We start from the raw sequence: 21,746 nt of genomic DNA on the forward strand, positions 1-21,746 counted from the left end.
GCCAAGTGGCATTAGGCCTCAAAGAAGTAGGATTACTTTGTGTAAGAGATTGAGTGGATAATGATCTGGGAGATGTGATAAGGAGTAGAAAAGATTCCAGTCTTTCCTTTAGAGAGTAAAGGCTATAAGGTTTGAAAGAATCGCATCCACCATTACACTAGGCTTCTGGGGAGCACCAGGGTTGCAATAAGGCAGGTGGGGATAATGTTGGAAGGGAGGAGTTTGTGCCAATGATGGAGATGCAGTTTAGAGGCTGCACAGTTGGACAAGTGGGATATGGAGATGGAATGGAGGGCAGTTTACCACTAATAGTCTGCTTAGCATCTTATCTTCTTGAAGCATTTTTTCAAACTAAAAATACTAAATTGAAGCTATTTCTAGTAAATATTTTCTGTTACTGAAATAAGACTAAGTAGGGTACACTAAATATTATATTGCTCTCCTGTTGGTTCTCTATGTTGTATGCCTAAAGCAAATATAATATTGTATATCAACCTTACTTCAATTTTTTGAAAAGTGTATTGTTCTCTAGAAAAGTTAGTTCCTATGAAAAATACAGCAAGGTCTAGATAGTTATCTTATTTATAAAATACACATAACTATCCCACAGATTTGTAATGACGAAATGCAATTTAACTGTGTATGTATATATAATGTATATATAAGATATACAATATCATTAAAAATTGACACTTTGGAAAACTAAATGCATACAATGGGCTATAAAATAAATAGAAAAATGAAATCAGGGAAAAAGTAAGATGGTAAGATGAAGGCAAGAATAAACCTAATATTCTGGAAATCTTAAGTTATTATACAAATGCTGGAGTTAAGTCACAAATCCCTTGATTTCCTAGGAGAGAATATGATGAATTCAAAATTCAGTGTCCATAAAATGAAACTATTTGTGGTTGTTTGGATCAAGTACAATTTGCCCTAGCTCTGAGGATTAAAATATCTTTTATAGTGTCTTATTAAATGGAATTCTCATGTAGTAAGCATTTTCAGCAAGATCCCAACAATAACAAGAAACTTTGTATATCGTGTGACCATTATATGAAAATTTATGAACAGAAACCAAAGTTTCTGCCACCAGACAAGAGCAATACCTTGTTTGTGAAACTCAATTAACCTTTTCTAATTGTGAACAAATGAGTTCTAGCTTTTGTCTAAAAATAACTCTTTAACTTTGAGAAATAAAGAAAAAATAAAAGACCTGGGAGCAAGGAGGGAATGAGAGAGTGAGAAACCCACAACACACTGAAACAAGTTAGTTTCTCATATAAGATTTGCATTTAAAAAAATAAAACTGATTGTTTTTTAAAACAAGGAGGTATCCTACCCAAATTGATCAACAGTTTCAACACTTCCAATCAAAATCTCAGCAATTTTTTTTTGTAGAAACTTACAAGGTGATTCTAAAATTTATATGGAAAAAAGAGTATTTAGAATAGCCATAATATTTTGAAAAAGAAGAATATTGGAAAACTTACTTTGACTGCCTTAAAGATTCACTATAAAATTATAGTAATCCAGAAAATATGGTATTGGCATAAGGATAGATATATAGGTCAGTGGAACAGAATAGAATCCAGAAATAGACTTATAATAAACTTACAGGGTCAATTGATTTTTAACAAAGATTCTAAAGCATTTCAATGGGAAAACAGTAAGTCTTTTCAACAAATGCTAATAATTGGATATCAGTGAAAAGAAAATTAACCTGAACCTTTACCTGGTAAAAATTCATTCAAAATTGATCAAAAACTAAACCACAAACCTTCTAGAAGAGAACTCTGTGACCTTAATTAGGCCAAGTTTTCTTATACAGGACACATATACACAAAACACGCCAAAGAGAGATTTTACTTTATAAAATTTAAATGCTTTTGTTCATTTAAAGACTATTCAGCAAATGATAAAGCAAGCCACAGGCCAAGAGAAAGTATTTGCAAAATAGGTATCTTACAAAAGTCTTGTCTCCAAAATATAAAAACAACTTTTACAACTCATTAATAAGACAAACAACTCAATTTTTTTAAATGGCAATAAACATGAACAGACATTTCACCGAAGAAGATACAAATGGCCGTTAAACATCATAAAAGATAATCAAGAGCATTAGTCTTTAGAGAAATACATCCTTAAACCACAGTGAGATACCACTACACAACCACTATAATGGTTAAACAGACTATCAAGTGTTGGCAAGGAGGTGGAATAACCGGAACCCCACATATTGCTGGTGAGAATGTAAAATCGTATAGTTGATGTGGAAAATTGTTTGGCAGTGTCTCTAGTGTTTAAACATCCATTTATCATAAAATCCAGCAATTTCACTCATAGGCATCTACCCAAGAGAAATTAAAACATGTCCACACAGGGACTTCTATATGAGTGTTCATAGCAGCATTATTCATAATAACCAAAAAAGAAAAACAAACTAAATATTCACCAAATGGCAAATAGATGAATAAATCACAGTGTATCTATACAATGGAATAGTACTCAGCAATAAAAAGAACAAACTACATACACACACAACATAGATGAATGTCAAAAATATTGAGTAAAGAGGGAGAACCCAGACCAAAAGGAGTGTATACTGTATGATTACATTTCTATGATATTCTGTAAGAGATAAAACTCTAGTGGACAGAAAGTGGATCAGTGTTTACCCAGGTCTTGAGGGTAGGGGTAGAGCACTTTTGGGGATAATGGAAATGTTCTGAATTTTTATTGTGTAAGTAGTTACATGACTAAAATTTTCCAAAACTCGTCAAACTATTGTTAAAATAGATGTAAATGATAGATCAATAACTATAAAAAAGTGGGAAGTATAGTATAGTAAGTTTTAAGGATTTTTGGTTAATAATAATCACATAATATATAATAATTACCTTCTCTTGAGGATTTTATTTCACTTTGACTCCTATTTTATAAAAGATATCTGAGAACCTATTTGCAAATTTTGGTTGAGTCATGCATTTTCTTGTTTGCTTGTTTAGGAATGCTATTCAGGCTTGACATAAAGTTTACTGCTTAGACATCAAAGTTTTCCACTATAACTACAGAATTTACAGACTCAGTGACTCCAGACCTGTTACTATTGGTAACACTATGAGACCCTAAACCTATTTCTGTCCTTAGTCCCACATTATCGCGTTCGCTCCTTGTGGCGGTGACGACAGCGATATGTACACAGACCTGGTTCACTTCAGTTCTTTATTGTTGCTCGGAAGGTCGGGAGAAGGTGAGTGAGAAGAAGCAACAGCCGGAGAGAGTGAGTGAGAGGAAGAATGAGAGGAGAGAGACTCCTTCTCTTTCCTGCTTACGCCTTATATAAAGGAAGCTGGCCTATGGTGATCAAGATCATGCGTGACCTTTAAGCTGATTGGTAGCATGCCTTCTGCATGAGTTGAGCACGAGCGCGGAAGCATGGGGCAAGCCTATAGGAGCAACTTCCTTATGCTAATGCCACCAAACCAGGAAGGGTGGCGCCCAGGAAGCGGGCGCCATCTTAGGGCGTTGTTCAGCCATAGTGGGACTCAGCCTCGGCCGTAGGCCGGCCCCTACACCACATGATCAAAATCTTTCATTAGTCAAAAAGAAATTGGAAATAGCAGTGACTTGACTTGTTCAAGTAATACACAGTAAATTCCACTGCTAAAATCTCAGGAATAGCTCAAATGATACATGTTCCATAAAACTTTTCCTTATCACTCCAGTCGAAAATCATTTCTTTGGACTCTATATCACTCTTAGGATATTTTCACGTCTTAACTTTTAATTTCTTTATGAATGCTGCATCTTGTTTTCCCAATTAAATTGGAAAGTATCTGACTAACATTTAGTGAATGCGTACAAAGTCAGATACTGGGCCAGGGGCAGTACAGACCTTATCTCATTCAGTCCTCACAAGTGAATGCCTGCCAAGGCCCTGTGCATATAGCCTAGCGCATCTTCTCTATCACTGTGCTCTCCCACGCAGTGGTCACTTCAGTCTGAATTGTCTGATGTTGTTAATTGTTTGCCTGAGTGGAAATCAGCACCCGCTTACCATACCAGAGCTCCTTTTCAGTACCTTCTTCTTTTATTTCTTTTTTCTTTTTACTTGAAGTATCATTGATATACAATCTTATATTAGTTTAATGTATACTACAGAGTGGTTCAACAGTTGCCCAAATTATTAAATCCTCTCCCCTCTCTAGTGCAGTTACTGTCTGTCAACATAGGAAGATGCTACAGAATCAGTGACTATATTCTTGCTGCTGTACTACCATCCCTGTGACCAAACTTATGACCAAGAATTTTTGTGCCCCTTTATCCCCCTCCATCTCCCTAGCCACCCACCCCAACCCCCAACCTTGGTAATCACTTCTCAGTCACTTTCCAGTGTCTGTGAGTCTACTGCTATTTTGTTCATTTTGTTTTGTTTTGTGCTTAGATTCCACAAATAAATGAAATCAGATGATATTTGTTTTTCTCTGCCTGGTTTATTTCACTGAGCATAATACCTTCTAGCTCCATCCATGTTGTTGCAAATGGTAGGATTTGTTTTCTTCTTATGGCTGAATAATATTCCATTGTGTATATGTACCACATCTTCTTTATCTTCTTTATCCATTCATCTACTGATGGACACTTAGGTTGCTTCCATTTCTTGGCTATTGTAAATAGTGCTGCAATAAACATAGGGGTGCATCTGTCTTTTTCAAACTGGAGTGCTGCATCCTTAGGGTAAATTCCTAGAAGTAGAATTCCTGAGACAAATGGTAAGTCTATTTTGAGCATTTTGAGGAACCTCCATCAGTATCTTTGTCTTAATCAGGTTCCTTTGATGCTCAATTCAGCACCCACCCTTTTCCTTTTCCTCTTCGTGATGTAAAAGACCAGTTTCATGCAGTAAGAGAGCAGCAACATTGTTTGATACGTATGTGTGCATGCGCACACATAGGTGTCTACATTTTAGCATACTGTCTAGTACATAGAAAGTTGGTGCTCAACATAGTAAATAAGTGAACTTTCGATTTTAAGTAAATAGAAATGGCTAAAAATATTTCATTCCTGATTTAAGAAAACTCCTGTATAAATATCCCTGTTTTTTAGTTACATGTAAAATTGCTGAATATTAAAATCTACTGTTTTTCATCCATGTTATGCTCACTTATGAATACTTAGAAAATCTTACAGAAATATCATCACAACTAAATTTATAGAAATGCTGCCTTACATTGCTATTAGGGAAAAACAGAGTCAGAAGTCCTTGGTTCTAATGAAATTTATCTCTAGTTATAAAAAGTTGGACAAGTCACTTAACATTTCTGAGTCTGTCTCCTTATCTCTAAAATAGAACTTATATCAACTGCTGGTAGCAATAAAATAATTGTTAAAATCAAAGCCCAAAAAATAATTTGCTACCTTTAACATGGAGCATAAATATAAGGCATTGAGGAAAAGCAGTGTTCATACACATTTTTAAAAACATTTGTCTTTAGGACATTAAAAGTTGATTAACAAGCAGGAAAAGAAAAAATATAAGTTCATTGTAATTAACAACTTAAAAATGAAATGAAGAAAGAATTCAAGTAAAGAAAATATAAACAGACCTAAAATACTAGAAATTGTTTTAATTATCACTGTCTATCTACTTAGGACTTTTATTTATTCAACAAATACTTATGGAACAGCTACTATTTGAAAACTCCAGTGTTCTATAATTTGCCTGTTATACACACTAACAGATCTTTTGTACACTAAATGTGTATATAATAAAAATAAGTATATATATTTAATTACACATACAAGTTAAAGAAACATTACAACCAGGTGGCCACATGGAGTCCAGAGCTTAATCTTCATAAAACCATAAATGCTTTCATTCATTGCATTACATTAGTTACTCAGTCCTCTACTTTGTGGTTGGTGACAAAATATATATAAATCAGCATTTGTCAGATTCCTTCACTTATAAGCTTTTTGGATCATTTGTGACACAGTTCACAATAGTATGTGCTACTAATTCAATTTAGATGAAAAGTTTTATTGAATATTAAGTCATGGAAATGGAACCATGATAACATGGTAAACCAGGAAAACAGTGAAACCAGGACAACATGAAAGTCCTTCAGTGTTTTTAGTTCCAAATTCACTTCACTACAAGACATTGAAATCTTCCATTCTTAAACCTATATTTAAAAAATTCCTTTTGGATAACTAAATATCCAAATATTATCTATATGTTAGCTAAGATTTAGTCATGAAAATATATTAAGCGGTAGTTGTATTTTGGATAATAATGGATAAATAAATGTATTCTCTTTTCCAAAATATTACCTAGGTCCATGCTTTAAGCTAAGATTTTTGGTATTAAAATAATAAAGATTTTAGCCTTACAGTAGTGTTTCATGTCACTTAAAACCTACAATGATCCTTTTTGGCTTAAGCTACACTTGGAGAGAAGAAACCATAAAAACAAAACCATTCAAGTTAAGTTTTCTCCAGATTACTAGGAAAACATGGGGCACATAATTCTAACTTTGGCAATATTATAGTCTATTTTCAGAATCATGGTATTATTTCATTGGTTAAATTCCTCAATGATCCATCACATATATACATTTACACACAGACATGAACACACATAAATATCAAAGTAGTGTGTTTCAGTTCAATAGCATTCCCATTTCCCTTTTCCACGATAATTCTCAGAATAGCTGAATGGTTTCGACTAAATTTAGTCTCCTTCCAAAGTATATAAAAATAGGTATAAAGTATAATTTGTGTTTCTCTGTCATTTGAAATAAAATCAGTTACTAAAAGATTCAGGCAGCTGTTTTCTATGACTGTAAAGATGGAGCTGACACCTGCTGACCCTTATCTGCCATACCCTGTATTGCATGTCATACTTTGGACAGAAGGCACAGAAATAAAATATCTTCATATTCCAGGCACTGACTTTTCTCATTAGTGCAGATCTTGTTTCTCAGAGCCAGGCTCGATTAGGAGAGATGCTGCGTTAGCTGTCTCCAGTCTGTACCATTGCCATTCGTTCTGCAGCCTGGTGCTCCGTTCCAGTCACCTTGCTTGATGATGGCAAAGGAAGACAATCACCCTTTTGGATGCCTTCATAAAGAACAGTCTGTGTCTGATTGGTTGAGCCCTTGGAACCAAAGAAGATGGAGGTGCTTTAAATATCCCTTTAAGTAGATTAATTTTTTTCAAGACACCAAATTGTATTTCTCTTTTGGGAGTGTTCTCGATAAAATCATGAGTCCTCTTTTTATTTTCAAAGCATGGGTTCGATTTCCATGACTTAATATTAAATAAAACTTATCATCTAAATTGAAGTAGTAGCATATTTTTATAAAAATCTCCACGAAAGTTAGCAGCTTGGTTTCTCCTTTAAAATTTAAACCCTTTGTAGAAATACTAATCAAAGAAAAGCAACAGTAAAAATTTTGACAGGATTAGCAAAACAGCAGGAAGGTGATAAGACTACATGGTGAGATTTTTGTAGAATAAGATAAGCATGAATAAGAGACTAGAAAGGCTGCACAGTTGCTTCATTAAATTATGCATAAGTGACTTAAATTTTTATTTCTGCTCTATTTGTAGAAAAAGTCACTCATTATTCCTCACATACTTATAGTTTGGGCTGTGGAAAATCTGCTTTAATAGAATATTATTTAGTAATGTTAAGAAATCTCTGGGCAAAAGCAAAAAATACCTTAAAACTTAAAATCACATGAAAAAATAATTGTTAAATGAAGACTCCTTAAAAATATATACTAAACTCAAACAAAAATACTAAATATTGTTATTAACGTAATATTTTACTATATATTGTTTTGCAAGAAATGATTAATTTTCAAAATATTTGTTCCCCCAGATTTTAAAGTTAGTGCATGTTTATTGCCGAAGTTTAAGCAAGAAAGAAAATAAAAATCTACCATAATATCCCACCCTTTGAGAGATAGAGTTAATAATTTAGCATTTTTTTCTAGTCTTTTGTGAGTGTGTGTGTGTGTATGTGTATAAGTGTATACATACAGAAAAGAACATTTTGCATTTAGTTTTATTTCCTGCTTTCTTCACCTTATATAGAGTAGTTTTCCATTATATTTAAGAGTGTCTAAAACATAATGAATAAATGCTCAGTAACAGCTCATATTATTTATAATTTCTGTATCTATAATAGAATTTTCAAACCTGGAACATTTTGCTAAAATGAAATCTTACATGGAAGGGAGGAAGGAAGGAAATCTATAACATAAATCTATTATATTTCAAGGAGATGAATATCCTTTTACTCTTATCTTTCCCTTTGAGCAGCTTCTGCAGGGCTTTCCTGAAACATAGTTTGAAAGTGATTTAGCACTCAACAAATGCAAATTAACCTTCTTAGTCAACATAGCTGTGTTCAGACTGATGTATAAATCACAGAACCTCCCTATATCAGAAATTGGTGAGAAGCTATCAAGTACCTAAGAATTAGGACTCAATTGGTGTTTGTAGCAAGCATGCATATATCCACTTATCATTTAGCTTTAGTGATGTTGAGTAAGCTATTTTAATGCTAATTTGTTTTCAGAAGTTGAACTGTCCACAGTACCAAAAATGATAAGTAGAGATAAAGGTACATAATCTTAATCTTATTTGTTTGTGGTTTACAAGGTTCCTTAAATAATAATAATTTTTAAAACTTTCCTGATCTAAGGCTCACCTGTATTCAAGGTTTCTGTAATTAAGAGGATGTGTAATTGGGCAGAGAAGGAAAGTCTCTGATATTAACAACAACAACTTGAAGTAAATATGTACTGGATCTCAACATTGGGTATTCAGTATCTCTGTCAAAATGTTTATATACCATTAAACAAAGTTTTAAAAGAGTGTATTTGTGAAGGTGATAAAATAAGATAAAATTCAATTTGAGAAATACTACAATTAACTTCAGGAAGAACTCTAAGAATCTGTCCATTTATGTGCATAAATCCATCTGATTTCTGTGATGCATTTCAAAGCAAGCTGTGAAAATCAGACTAACATTTGTTGGCAGCTTTTAAAAATTTAGTAATGTATTTTTAACATAATTTTATATGTTTAAGGTGCATAACATGATTTGATGTACATATACACACTGAAATGATCACTACAATCAAGTTAATTATCATCTCCTCACATAGTTAACATTTTTGTGTGTGATAAGTTCACCTGAAATTTACTTTTAGCATATTTTCAGTGTTCAATAGAATATTATTAAGCATAGTCATCATGTTTGTACTAATCTCTAGATTTATTCATCCCACATAACTACAACTTTATATCCTTTGACCAATAGGTTCTCATTTTCCCTACTTCTCCTCCCCCTCAGCCCCTGGTAACCACCAGTTTATTCTCTGCTTCTATGAGTTCAATTATTTTTTTTATATTCCACATACAAGTGAGATCATACAGCATTTGTCACTCTTTGTCTGACTTATTTCACTTAGTATAATGTCCTCCAGATTCATACATGTTTTCACAAAAGGCAGGATTTCCCTCTTCCTCATGGATGAATAATATTCCCTTGTACTTATATACCACATCTTCTTTATCCTTTCATCCATCAATGGACAATTGGATCATTTTCATATCTTGGTTGTCGTGAACTAAATGCAAAATGTTCTTTTCTGTATGTATACACGTTTACACACACACACACACACACACACACACACACACACAAAGGACTAGAAAAAAGTGCCAAATTATTAAGTCCAATTATCTCTCAAAGGGTGGGGTATTATGGTAGATTTTTATTTTCTTTCTTGCTGAAACTTTTGCAATAAACATAGAACTACAGACATTTCTTCATTTCCTTTGGGTATAAGCCCAGAAATGGAATTGCTGGATCATAAGGCAGTTCTAGTTTTACTTTTTTTAGAAATTTCCATACTGTTTTCCATAATGGCTGTATCAATTCACATCCCTACAAGCAGTGCCACAAGAGTTTCCTTTTCTCCACATCCTTGCCAGCTTTGCTATCTCTTGTCTTTTCGATAATAGACATCCTAACAGGTATGAGTGATGTCTCATTGTGGTTTTGATTTGCATGTCCCTGGTGGTTAGTGATGTTGATAACCTCTTCATACATCTCTTGGCATTTGTATGTCTTCTTTTGAGAAATGTCTACTCCAGTCATTTGCCTGTTTTTTAATTGGATTATTTCTTTTCTTGCTATTGAGTTATTTGGGTTCTTTATAAATTTTGGATATTAACCAACTATGTGAGTTGTGTGATTTGCAAACATTTTCTCCCATCTGTAGACTGTTTTTTCACTATATTGATAGTTTCCTTTGTTGTGTAGAAGCTTGTTAGTTTGATGCAATCCCATTTGTCTATTCTTGCTTTTGCTGACTAAGTTTGAAGTCATATCCAAAAAAATCACTGCCTAAACCAATGTCAAGAAACTTGTTTCCTGTTTTCTTCTAATACTTACATGGTTTCAGGTTTTATATTTAAGTCTCTAACCCCATTTTGAGTTGATTTTTTTATATACTATTGATTTTTAGTTATATACTATTGTGATAAGAAAAGATACTTGATATGATCTCAATCTTCTTAAATTTGTTGACTTGTTTTGAGTCCTAACATATTATCTATCCTGGTGAATATTCCATGTGCACTGGGAAAGAATATGCACTCTGTTGTTATTGGCTGAAATGTTCTATACATGTCTGTTAGGTCCATTTAGTCGATAGTATTGTTCAAGTCTGCTGTTTCCTTATTGATTTTCCCACCAGTATTTTTTGTGGTTTTTATAAAACAAAATCACCATAGCAAGAATTACCAGATTACTTGATATTTAGTTCATTTGGTTATAATGTTTTAATGGGGCCAATTATATTATTAAGAAGTAACTATTTAATGAATATATTAATCACTTTACATGAATTATCACATTGAATTTTTATAAAAATACTAAAGGTGCATATTATTATTATCTCCAATTTTCAGGCTAGGAAACTGAGCTTGAGAACTTAAGATGCTTACCCAATGTCACATAGCTACTAAATGTGTAACAATATTCAAACCTACTTGTGTTTGAGTCCAAAATTTGAGTTCTAAATAATTAGCCTAATAACTCTATTACTCTACACAAAGTTGTTTTCCTCTGTTCTAGAACCAAATTAAATGCTTAGGTAACAGTTAAACATATGTGTGTCTCTGATTACAATTCGAGATCTGGAGAGGGAAGGAAAATGGGTTGCCCAAAGGAGAAAGGGAAGGTACTGCAAGGCTGGGGAAGTGATGTGTTCAAGGCATGGGCCATTTATAAGCAGGAAGATACTCTTTGGTGTCCACATTACTGAAACCCACATGATACTGACATTACTGACACTGCCTTCTGTTGGATTCCTTGGCACCATCGGCCCCGGGTTTTCCTCATGTTTCTTCGGGCATTCCATTTCATTTTGTTTTGCAGGTTTTCCTTGCTCAACTGATTCCTTTTATGCTGGTCTCCTTCATAGTTATGTTTCAGGTCTCCTTTTTACCTACATGTATTCCAAATAGTTTCATGCATCTTCAGGATTTTAATTACAGTCTATATGCTGATGACATTCAAATCTCTTTCTGGAAACTGAGCTTCTCTCTCGGACTCCATACCACATATATAACTGTTAAGATCCCCACTGTCCACCAGTTGCCCTGTGAAGAACTGTGAGCACCACCATTTATTCTCTCTGTTTTTCTCTTTTTCTCTCTTTCTATATCCAAATAATTACAATGTCTTTTAGAGTCCACCTTCTAAATCTTTCCCAAATTTGCTAGCTTTTCTCCATCCCTTGATTTTAATCATCATTCTTGCTGGAATCATTGCAATAGCTTCTTAACTGTATTCTTAACAGTATTTCCCTACTCTTAACCATTTCCAAGTGCAGATAGAGTGATTTTTATAGTTTGCCCCTACCTTAAAAATCTACAAAGACTGCTCATTATATTCAAGGTAAAAAAACTCTAAATCCTAACAAGGATGGGAATTGCCTTTAATAATTAAATCGCCAACCTCATTTCTTCGCACTCCACCCCAGTGTCTAATCTCACGTCATGCTGTCTCTAACCCTGGTCTTGTTCATGCTGGTGCCTCTCATTGAAATGCTTTTCTACCTTTCCGTTGCCCCCTCTTCCCTCTTCCGATTCTGGTCTTCAGCTCCTCGTGCCTACATGTCCGTTCGTTCTTAGCTCAGACACTACTTTCTCTGGAAAATTCCCTCATTCCAAAGAGTTAGTTGTATGGATTTTCTATATCCTTTCATAGCACCTTGTACTTAATTTCATCCTAGAACTTAGTATACTTCACAGGGCTGTATTATAATTGTTCTATATACTAGGTTATATCCTACATAGGATACCAAACCCATAGGTGTGAGGACTGTGACTTCTTTACTCTTACATCTCCAGTAAATTCCTGGCATATGGCACATACTCAATAATTATTTATTATATGAATGAATGAATAGCATAATCCAGAGCCCGACCTGACCTTTTAAAAACCTGTAATCAATTAAGATGAATATAGCCTATATTTTTCTCACTTAAAGGTGGTATTCTAAGCCCAGTAAGATAGGAACTAATTCAAACATGATAATGGGTTGCTTTTTTTCTTAAGTAAATGTAAAATATTAAAGCTTAACAGTTAATACTTCAGGATGGAGGTGGGGGACAGGGAGACCAGCTCCCCAAATAACAGATATGGATGTACTATCCTTTATTTATTTAGCAGTTTATGTTAATGAGAAGTTCTCATTTAGTAGATAAGATAGTTTGTCTTTGCCAGTTCCTAAGCATACATATGGTTCATTAATAGAAATCAATTAGAAAAGGATAAGGGCAAGTTGATAAAGAGCCACTTCTCATTCTCTAAATTCACACACAAGCTTAGAGTTTAAGACTTGCACTTAAACCCTAGCTAATATAAGCTCCATCTGTCATTTCTGATCATCGCCTCTGTTCTATAAATAGGAAAACACCAGGACATACCTCATCCCTTCCAACCAGTGGCAGGATGGAGGCTAAGGAATGGAGCTGAACCAGGGACGGTTAAGTGTGTGGTGTCTGGGCTCAGTCAGAAAGACTAAGAAGTATTTTAAAATAATAAGTATTATGACTCAGTTACCATGACCATTTATACAAGGGTGGAGAAATCACAAAAATATACAGGATGCTTTTGGGCATTTCAAGAGAAACATTTTCCCTTCTACCCCAGTTCAAGTTACAGGATAAGTATTTAGAAACTCTAGATGAAGAAATTTGTGTTACTCTTTGCTCCTCTTACTAGAGCCTCTTGCTTTGGATTCGTCTATGCTGAGAGTTCTGCAGCTGTGTTCCCATCATGGTTTTGTTACCTGATGCTGAGTAACGACTCCTGCACTTGAGGGCTGTTTGCCTTTGCAATTAGCACCCTGCATAGACAGAAGGAAGAGGAAGATTTTATGTTACCTGTGGCCACATTACCCCTCAGCAATGGAAAGCATAGCACACTTTCAAAGAAAGTTTTATTTCAACCAGAATTTTCTCTTTGATCTTCATTTACCCAATAATTTTGTTACAGGCTGTTTATCTCTTATCCCTAAATAGTGTCAATGGCAGCTAAGTTTAACATTCCTGTATTTGAATTCAATGCTTTTATTTAAGAATATCTAGAAAATGGGCCAATCTTTTTAACTGAGTCCAAGCTATCGTAAACATAAAATTAGTTCACTATTTTTATCTATACTTTTTAACAAAATCAATACTTTGCAAAAGATGTTGAAATCAATGTCGAAAATGCCTAACGCAAGTATTCACCTTTGTACAGCATTTGGAACTAAACATTTAGAGTTTAATTTCAGAATTTTGCTTGTTTTAGTTGTATGTTTTAATAAAACATGATTTTTAATGTCTTGTAATTAATGATTAAAGTTCCAACCTTAAAAAATTTCCCTGAAATAGTAAATATCTCAAAGCGGTCTGCGGCATCCCAGAGTTTTTCCAGAAAATAGTTGTACGCATATATAATAATAAAGAAGTCAAGGAGGAGTTTCAGGCAAATTTTAGCTGAAGTCACTGTGCTAAATTCATGAGAATCCTATAGCTTAGTCTGCCAAGAAAAGTCCTCTGAACATTTAGGAAATCACTGAATGATTTTTAAATTTCAGTTCTGGGTCTCCAACCCAAAGAAAAATATTGCAGGGCAATCTCTCTCCTCTTTTATTATTTATTAATTGCAAAATAGCTCCTCACTGTAGTGAGACATGTTCTTAGAGTGGAATAGTAGGTCAGTGCTACACTAATTTTAGCAATAATGTTGGAAATCATTTGTTCTTAGTATCTTCTTGTAAATTTTGCATATAGTAGAAGATTTAATAAGCCTGAAGTTTCCCAAGTATATTTCTGGCCACTCAATTTACAGCATTCACTGAACACTTCCTGCTTTTCTTTCATCATGGACTAAAGAACGAATTCCTTAGGGTAATGAATGATGACAGGGGAGGTAACAGAGTAATGGACAGCTCATTCTCAGTGCCTAACAGACCTTCTATTGTAAACAACAGTGGCCTTCATTTTTTGTAAGTTAAAATGTTTAAATTACCTGGTGATTATGGCTTTTACTTCTTTTTTTTCTTACTTTTGATTTTGAACAAAAATTCCAAATATAGAAAGAAGGTACAAAAATAGTATAATGAATCCTTTTTACCCTTCACTTAAGATTTACTAGATTCTTAGCATTTTGCCATGTCCTGTAATCTCTTTTCTCTCTCTCTCCTCCCTGTTCTCCTTTCTCTATATATTCTTATTAATAGTAAATTCAGTTTGCTACTAATTATTTACTAATATTTACAAAATTACTTAATTATTTACTAATATATTTATTAATTTATATGTGGTAAGTTTAGTACCAATATTTTTTCAGACTCCTTTTTTATATAACCATAATATAATAACAAAATCTAGGAAATTTTACATTGATAAATACTATTCTCTAATATACAGTCCACATTCAGATCTTGCCAATTCATCTCAGTATCATTCATTTTGTAGTGTTTTTAAAAATCTAAGGTCTAATCCAATATTACACATATTATGAATTCTGTATTTTTAAAAACTTTACCCTACCTAAAATTAGACAATGCAGGTAATATCATTGTGTGTAAAGATAAGTAATCTCATCCTTATGGTACCAATAAAACAAATTATTAGAGAAAAATTTTAATCAAATTGTCTACACAATATCAGTTTCACATCTAGGATTATCTAAAATCCTGATGATTTTAGAAAAGAAAGACTTCATGGAAAAAAGAGAGTCTACTCACATAAACAGAATCAGAAATGAGAAAAGAAAAATCACTACAGATCCCACAGAAATACAAAGAATTATGAGAGAATACTATGAAAAATTATATGCTAACAAACTGGATAACCTAGAAGAAATAGACAACTTTCTAGAAAAATACAACCTTCCAAGGCTGACCCAGGAAGAAACAAAAAATCTGAACAGACTAATTACCAGCAACAAAATCGAACTAGTAATCAAAAGCCTAACTTGAGTAGATGGTCCATCAGGAATAGTAAAAAATAAGATTAAATAAGCAAAGTCAGCATAAATTAGGAATGGAGGTATATAAAGGTCAGCCATAGTTTAGAATTGTTGTGGCTCTATGACATCAACAATACTTTAAGTAAAGAATCATTCAGGAACAGCATTAAAATAAGTTAGTTCAGAGGTGTGCAGTAAAAACAAGACATTTATTGCAATAATCCAAATTAAGGTATAACATTTAGAATGAAGACATTAGGAAAAATCTAAAAGCCATATTAAATGAGAAGAAAGGTACAAATTTGAGCTATATTTTGTATAGAAAATAGTGGAATTTTTAAACTATTGATTTAGACTCACTGTTTCCTGTCCCATTCCCTTTCCTTTTACATCACAGTCTTACGTATATGTGAAAGAGCTGAACTATCACTACTTCAGTATTTTAGGAGCAATTGCTCCAGCTTGTTTAGCTTTTCTCCATTTAGCTTCCAACATTTCTTTCTTCTGAACACTCTGTGATTTGTTGGTATCTTTAAACTCTGATACCCTGAATAGAGCACAATATCTCAAGTGTGCCTGAATAGGACAGAGTACAGTATTAATCTACTATCATACTTATACTAATGCAGTCAATGTCTACATTAGGTATTTTTCCTGTAGTATCACATGAGCAATTCATAATTATCCTATACAATCAACTAATTCCTCAGAAATGTTACATGAGGGCATTCAAACTCAGGCTATTTTCTAATCAATTTACTTGAAAATATTTTTACTTGTTATGCTCCAAAAATATTTTTTAATTTTTAAAAAACTTTTTATGCCTATTTAAATTTAAGAGAGTCATTCTAGACATGGGCAATTTTTACAAATCTTTAGGGATATTTTTAAATCTGTAAGAGTGTCTTTTTCTCAGTATTATCAGCATTTCAGTATCAGTATTATTCAGTATTATCTGTCCCACAATGTGGGGGTCCACAATCAAATGCAATATTTAGTATAAATTATATTCTTATACTTGCATCATGATAATTACTGAACATGGCCATAGAAACCATTGTAAAACTTCTATTCCTGTTCTTAATATACAGCATAATCCCTAGAGAGCAAGGAATCAGGACACTTGTGTAGAAGATTATGTACTCACTACTACATGTGGCATTATGATAACAATTAGTCCTAAATGTCTTTCTAATTACCTGGAAAAGGGATGAGAACAATCGGGATGGCCTATCAGCCTTTCCTCTTCTTATAAGCACTGTAACAGACAAATAGGACAGTTTAAAGACAGGTGTACATAAGGGACACAGCTAAGACAAGGATATCCTCCTGTCCCCTCTCTACCCTCCCCCATCACACACACCTATACCGATCTTATTTAACTAATCTAGCATAACTTTCTTCTTAAAAATTTTATTAAACACTGATAATCATCTCAATGACAATGAAGTCAAGCATGTAAGATCAAAAAATTTCATGTTTATACATATCCTCACCTATGTTAAAAGTTTCTTCAAGGGAAAGAAAACTCTTCTACTTCTTTTGTGAAGAATTGCATATGGGTTGTTTCAAAATAGATAGTCAACAAATATTTTTTGTTAAATGTAAAAGTCTTTGAGAGTGACAATCAATGCCCACCAATATATAAAAACATATATGAATGTGTACCTTCCAAAAAAGAGCATAAAGACTTTTGGGATATGAAGATGAGATAAGCAATAGATGGCAATTTTTTTTTTAGATAGTCTAAATGAGAGGAAATTAAACCTGGACATGTCTAAGGCACTTGAGGTGGGGTGAGGAGGAAGAGAGAGAGAGAGAGAGAGAGAGAGAGAGAGAGAGAGAGAGGACCACTAGGGGGCAGTAGCCCCCTCACTTCCTATAACCAAAGTCTCACCTAAGCATAACTTCCTATAGCTGCTTAAGTATTTCTCCCACCTAATAGTTGATAATTTCCTTCCTTTCACAGCAAATATCTGTCATGTAGTTTCACTAACTTTGAAATCCCAGTAATTTAGAGGTATGGAAGTGGGAAATTGAATGAAAAATTTAGAATCTGTTGGGGTTTTTTTATTGTTATTTTGGTCCAGTAACTCAGAAATAAGTTGATACCTTGGATTCTGGAGAGAAACAATTTCACACATCAAGCACTATTCTTACAAGTAAGATTTAGTCCATGGCTTCTGGAAGGCTACTTAAGATTACTTCTTCTCAAGGCACACTTTGCCCTTTATCGTAATACACAGGCAGCTGCAGCAAGAGAGCCTCCTTTGCCACAGACAGCTCTCCACGGCCTGCCACACGCCACCTGAAGGCCATTGAGACACTGGTTCCCAACATTTTCAAGGGGAAGGCCCTTTACAAGCAAAATTTCCCAGACTCCCATGTAATAATTCTTGAACTCTTAAGATCAGTAAATTATATATCACAATAAAAAATACTACATCAGTGATACATTTTAATGAATTAATTTTGTATCAGCCACAGTAGCATCCATTTAAAAGACAACAATACAAATATACAAAGTATATTATTTAGTCAGTCAGTAATTTAGGCTCTTTGCCTAAGCGAGTTCATGGATCCCTTGAAGTGAACCCATAGTCTACCCACTACCTACAGCCTAAGGTGTGGAGTCTGAAATAAGAGCATCATTGAATTTATGTGCCATCTCACCAAACCTCCAGTCTTAAGACTGAAACGTCTTATTTTCTGGTCAGATTTTTACTTCTAAACCTCACCAACTCTTAGAGATGGAAAATGTGCATTTCTCTGCATATAATTAAGAAATGCCAGGGTTGCTGGCATTCGTCAGATGACACACCAGACTTAAGTTTGTCTGTAGCTCCCTGCACATGCTCTTCCTGTGAAGACTTACCAAGTTAAAGTTTTTGGGATATCAGTGGAAGTTTGATCTCTCAAAGATATCGGTTCCAAACACATTTTGTCTGTTTGACCTGAGTGACTTTCTTTGGTGTCCTACTGAGGACGTCACCTGCATTCTTAGCTTAAAATGTCCTGTGAGTTTTGATATCATAGGTGAAATATCTTCTGGCACTATTTAAAGAGTCTCTGGCATCATGCAGCTCCGCAGGAGCCAAGATGCCACAGCTCACGTTAGCTGACCGCAAAGCTCTGCCACTCAGTTCTGGGGAAGGTCAAAGTTCAACTTCTACAAAAGTCACACTGTGCATTCTGCTCCCACTTCTCGTTGGAATTTATCAACCAAAGGACAACAATTTAATTTAGTCAGATACACAGTCACACAGACATCCCTGTTTAATATTATCAGGGAAAAGTATCAAATATAGTAAAGATCCTATATGGTACTAAACTGAAGAAAACACTTAAAACAGCATTAAGAAGCTTTTCCATCATATTATAACATGGAGGAAATTGATTATGTTTTCTTCACCTCAAGCTTATTTTACTACAAAATAGAAGTGATTATGTTTAACTCTTGTCAAATATTTTTACTCTTGTGAAATGTGAAGAGTCTATGAGTCGAATCTAACAGAGAGAGATAGAAGCATGTCTGTAACTCATGCTGGTGTTCCTCGCCCTTTGCGAAAGTCCTCTTTGGAACCTCATGACTCCACAGTCTTTGGTACACGCTGGGGTGCTCAGACAATTCTGACTTGCACATGCCTTTGTGGGACATTGGCAGTAGATAGGACCTTCTGGAATTTGAGGCCCACAAGCTGGAAAATGCTGATCTAAGTTAACCTTCACTTTCTGAGGTCCAGAAAGATTAAGCAATTTATACAAAATTACATACAATCTGTCTGTTACAATTCCACTCTCCTAGAATTATAGATGAAAGCACATAGACTCATTGAAAGAGAAGTCTAATGTTAATTCAGAGAACCGTATTTTCAGGCAAATCTATCAGCTAAGTGCCAAGAGCACTACTACAGTTTATAGCTGGAAGCTCAGAAGGGTGCTCAGGAAACTTATAAATAGAATGGTTACAAATGGTTTGATGTCAGTCTTAAGACATAAATAATGCTTAGCAGGTGTCAAACCAAGGCCTGGTCTCTTTGATATTTTCATAGTGACCTAGATAAGACATTAGCAACCTAGAAAGTCAAAGTCTCTCAAAATAATTTTATGTTTTAGGAAGCTTCCTAGTGTCACCTGCCCACAGATTACCACTCCTTCATCTCTTCTCCCATAATCAAGTTCCGTTTCATTCCCACAGCTCAACTGATCTCACCTAGGAGTTAAATTAATTAATGACCATTAAGTTATGAATGACCAATATAACAACTTTTCCAAAGGTCTTAGAGGCCTTTAACTTTTTAAAAAATGAGTTTATTTATCCAAAAGAGTACTGTTTTGTGGGTGGAGGTATGCATCTCTGCCTGCTTACTGGCTAGAACATTTCTTCTTGCCAAATGGAATCACAATTCTTCTAAATCCACTTATGTGGATTGTTTGAAACAATTATTGAAGAATTTAATATTACAACACTTTTTTTTTTGCTGAGCCTGAACTAAACCTCTCAACTCTTCTCAGTATGATTCTCCAAGTCAGCTACCAACAACTGAGCTATGAGAATTGATCAGCACATGCAGTGAAACTTACTTGCCATTTCTGATTGGTATACTGTGAGGATATTCCTGTTTAGAGGTAGAGTGGCATTCTAAAAATTCTCAAAAACACCCCTCCCCCCATAGCTCATTATATAAAAAAGGTAAGGTCATATTTCTTTTTTTTTTTGCTCTCCCTTTCGTATTACTTATAAACTGTGCTGAAGTTTGAAGAAAAAGTACATAGCAGCAGCTTTGGTTTGTATCAAAGAGAAAGTGGATCCTATCTCAGGGTCACTGCAGTCAAAATGCCTGCAATGGTATGAAATTATGTAAAGTGAAGTTTTAGTGAATAAACTACTACATTTTAAAAAATAAAAATGACACCAACTGAGGGGGAAAGAAACCACAAACAAGAGCTTACAAATGAGGCTAGTTAGAAGCAGCCACAACTATCTGACAGGTCCAAAAGTAGACTCTCTCATACAGACTTTGCTGTTAAAAATATTCCTGTGATGTATTTTTATAGGCAGGCGAGGGAAAATGGACATAAATAGCTCTAGGAAGTTTAGCCAAGAACTTAATTTGCCAGTGAAAATACTAAATTGGCTATCATTAGAAATACTTCAAATTTAGTTAATATACAAAAGGCAGAAATAGGAAGAAACTGAATTACAGAAATATTTAAGTTTACAGAATTATTTTGTCTGTTATATTGTGTATTTTTCTAAATTTTTCCATTGTTTATTTCTCCACTTTCATATCTTAACGATTTTCTTCATCCCCAATTTTTTTTTATTTGTCATTGATTTAAATGCTTTTTCTGTTTTCTGTTCCAGAGTGTGGATTTTTTTTTTCTACCTTATCCCAGAAAGTTTCCCTTCTGTATTTCCTGTCTTCACTGCCAGTCAATTTCTTTTAAGCAAAAACACACCTGAATGGGTGTGGCGTGTTGGGAGGGAGCACTTCGCCTCTCTGACGTGGTAATCCGAATCAGTACGACCTCCCGCATCCAGATACAGGCTTCCTTGAGCATCAGCTGAAGGCCCTTGACTGTACACTGTGACTTGGCAGCCGTATCTCTAATCCTAACTCAGATGTGTGAAGTCGCACAATTTTTTGCTTTGGGAACAGCCAATGCAGAGCTGGCCCAATAGCATCAAGCACAGATCTCTGAAGAGCACTCTCCGCACGTCTCTTCCAGGACTGTGGGACGTGGTCGCGGCAGCTCTGCCTCAGCAGTAGTACCCACGGCAGGGAGGAGGAGGCTCAGCAGGCTCTCTCTGACAGACCTCTGCCATACCGGTTTGAGAAAGAGCTAAAGGGAAACTAAGACTTTCATTGACAACATTTCAGAATGACAATCTGATTCATGGTGACTTCTAATTTATTTAAAAAGATAAACATTTATGTACATACAAAACCAATTAATTGGACGGTTACTTAACTGGTTATGCAACTGAAAATTGAAAAGTTTCTTAATCAAAGTCTGGCCTGTTTAACCCACTCCTCTGATGAATTTAAGAGGATCACGGTAGCCCTTCATTAATGCCTGATTCCGGAAGGAAGCCAGGGACAGCAAGAGAAGCAGGGCCAGAATTCACAAGCAGGATCAGAGTCTAGCTTGAATCTTTCTAGTCTTTTTGATTTGGGGGAGC

At 34.5% G+C, this 21,746-nt stretch overlaps 1 protein-coding gene across 1 annotated transcript in view; it reads right to left on the bottom strand.

Moving 5' to 3' along the window:
* Nucleotides 1-21,141, bottom strand: part of HPGDS (hematopoietic prostaglandin D synthase) — a 111,877-nt gene extending 90,736 nt beyond the window's left edge. The window contains exons 1-2 of the mRNA XM_036914106.2: nucleotides 21,023-21,141; nucleotides 16,759-16,817 (exon numbers count right to left, since the gene is read on the bottom strand). The gene's annotated coding sequence lies outside the window, so the exon portion shown is untranslated. The remainder of the gene's footprint in view (nucleotides 1-16,758; nucleotides 16,818-21,022) is intronic.
* Nucleotides 21,142-21,746: the final 605 nt, after the last annotated feature.

This window comes from Manis pentadactyla, chromosome 5 (assembly GCF_030020395.1).
Source record: "Manis pentadactyla isolate mManPen7 chromosome 5, mManPen7.hap1, whole genome shotgun sequence".
NCBI classification, from domain to species: Eukaryota; Metazoa; Chordata; class Mammalia; order Pholidota; family Manidae; genus Manis; species Manis pentadactyla.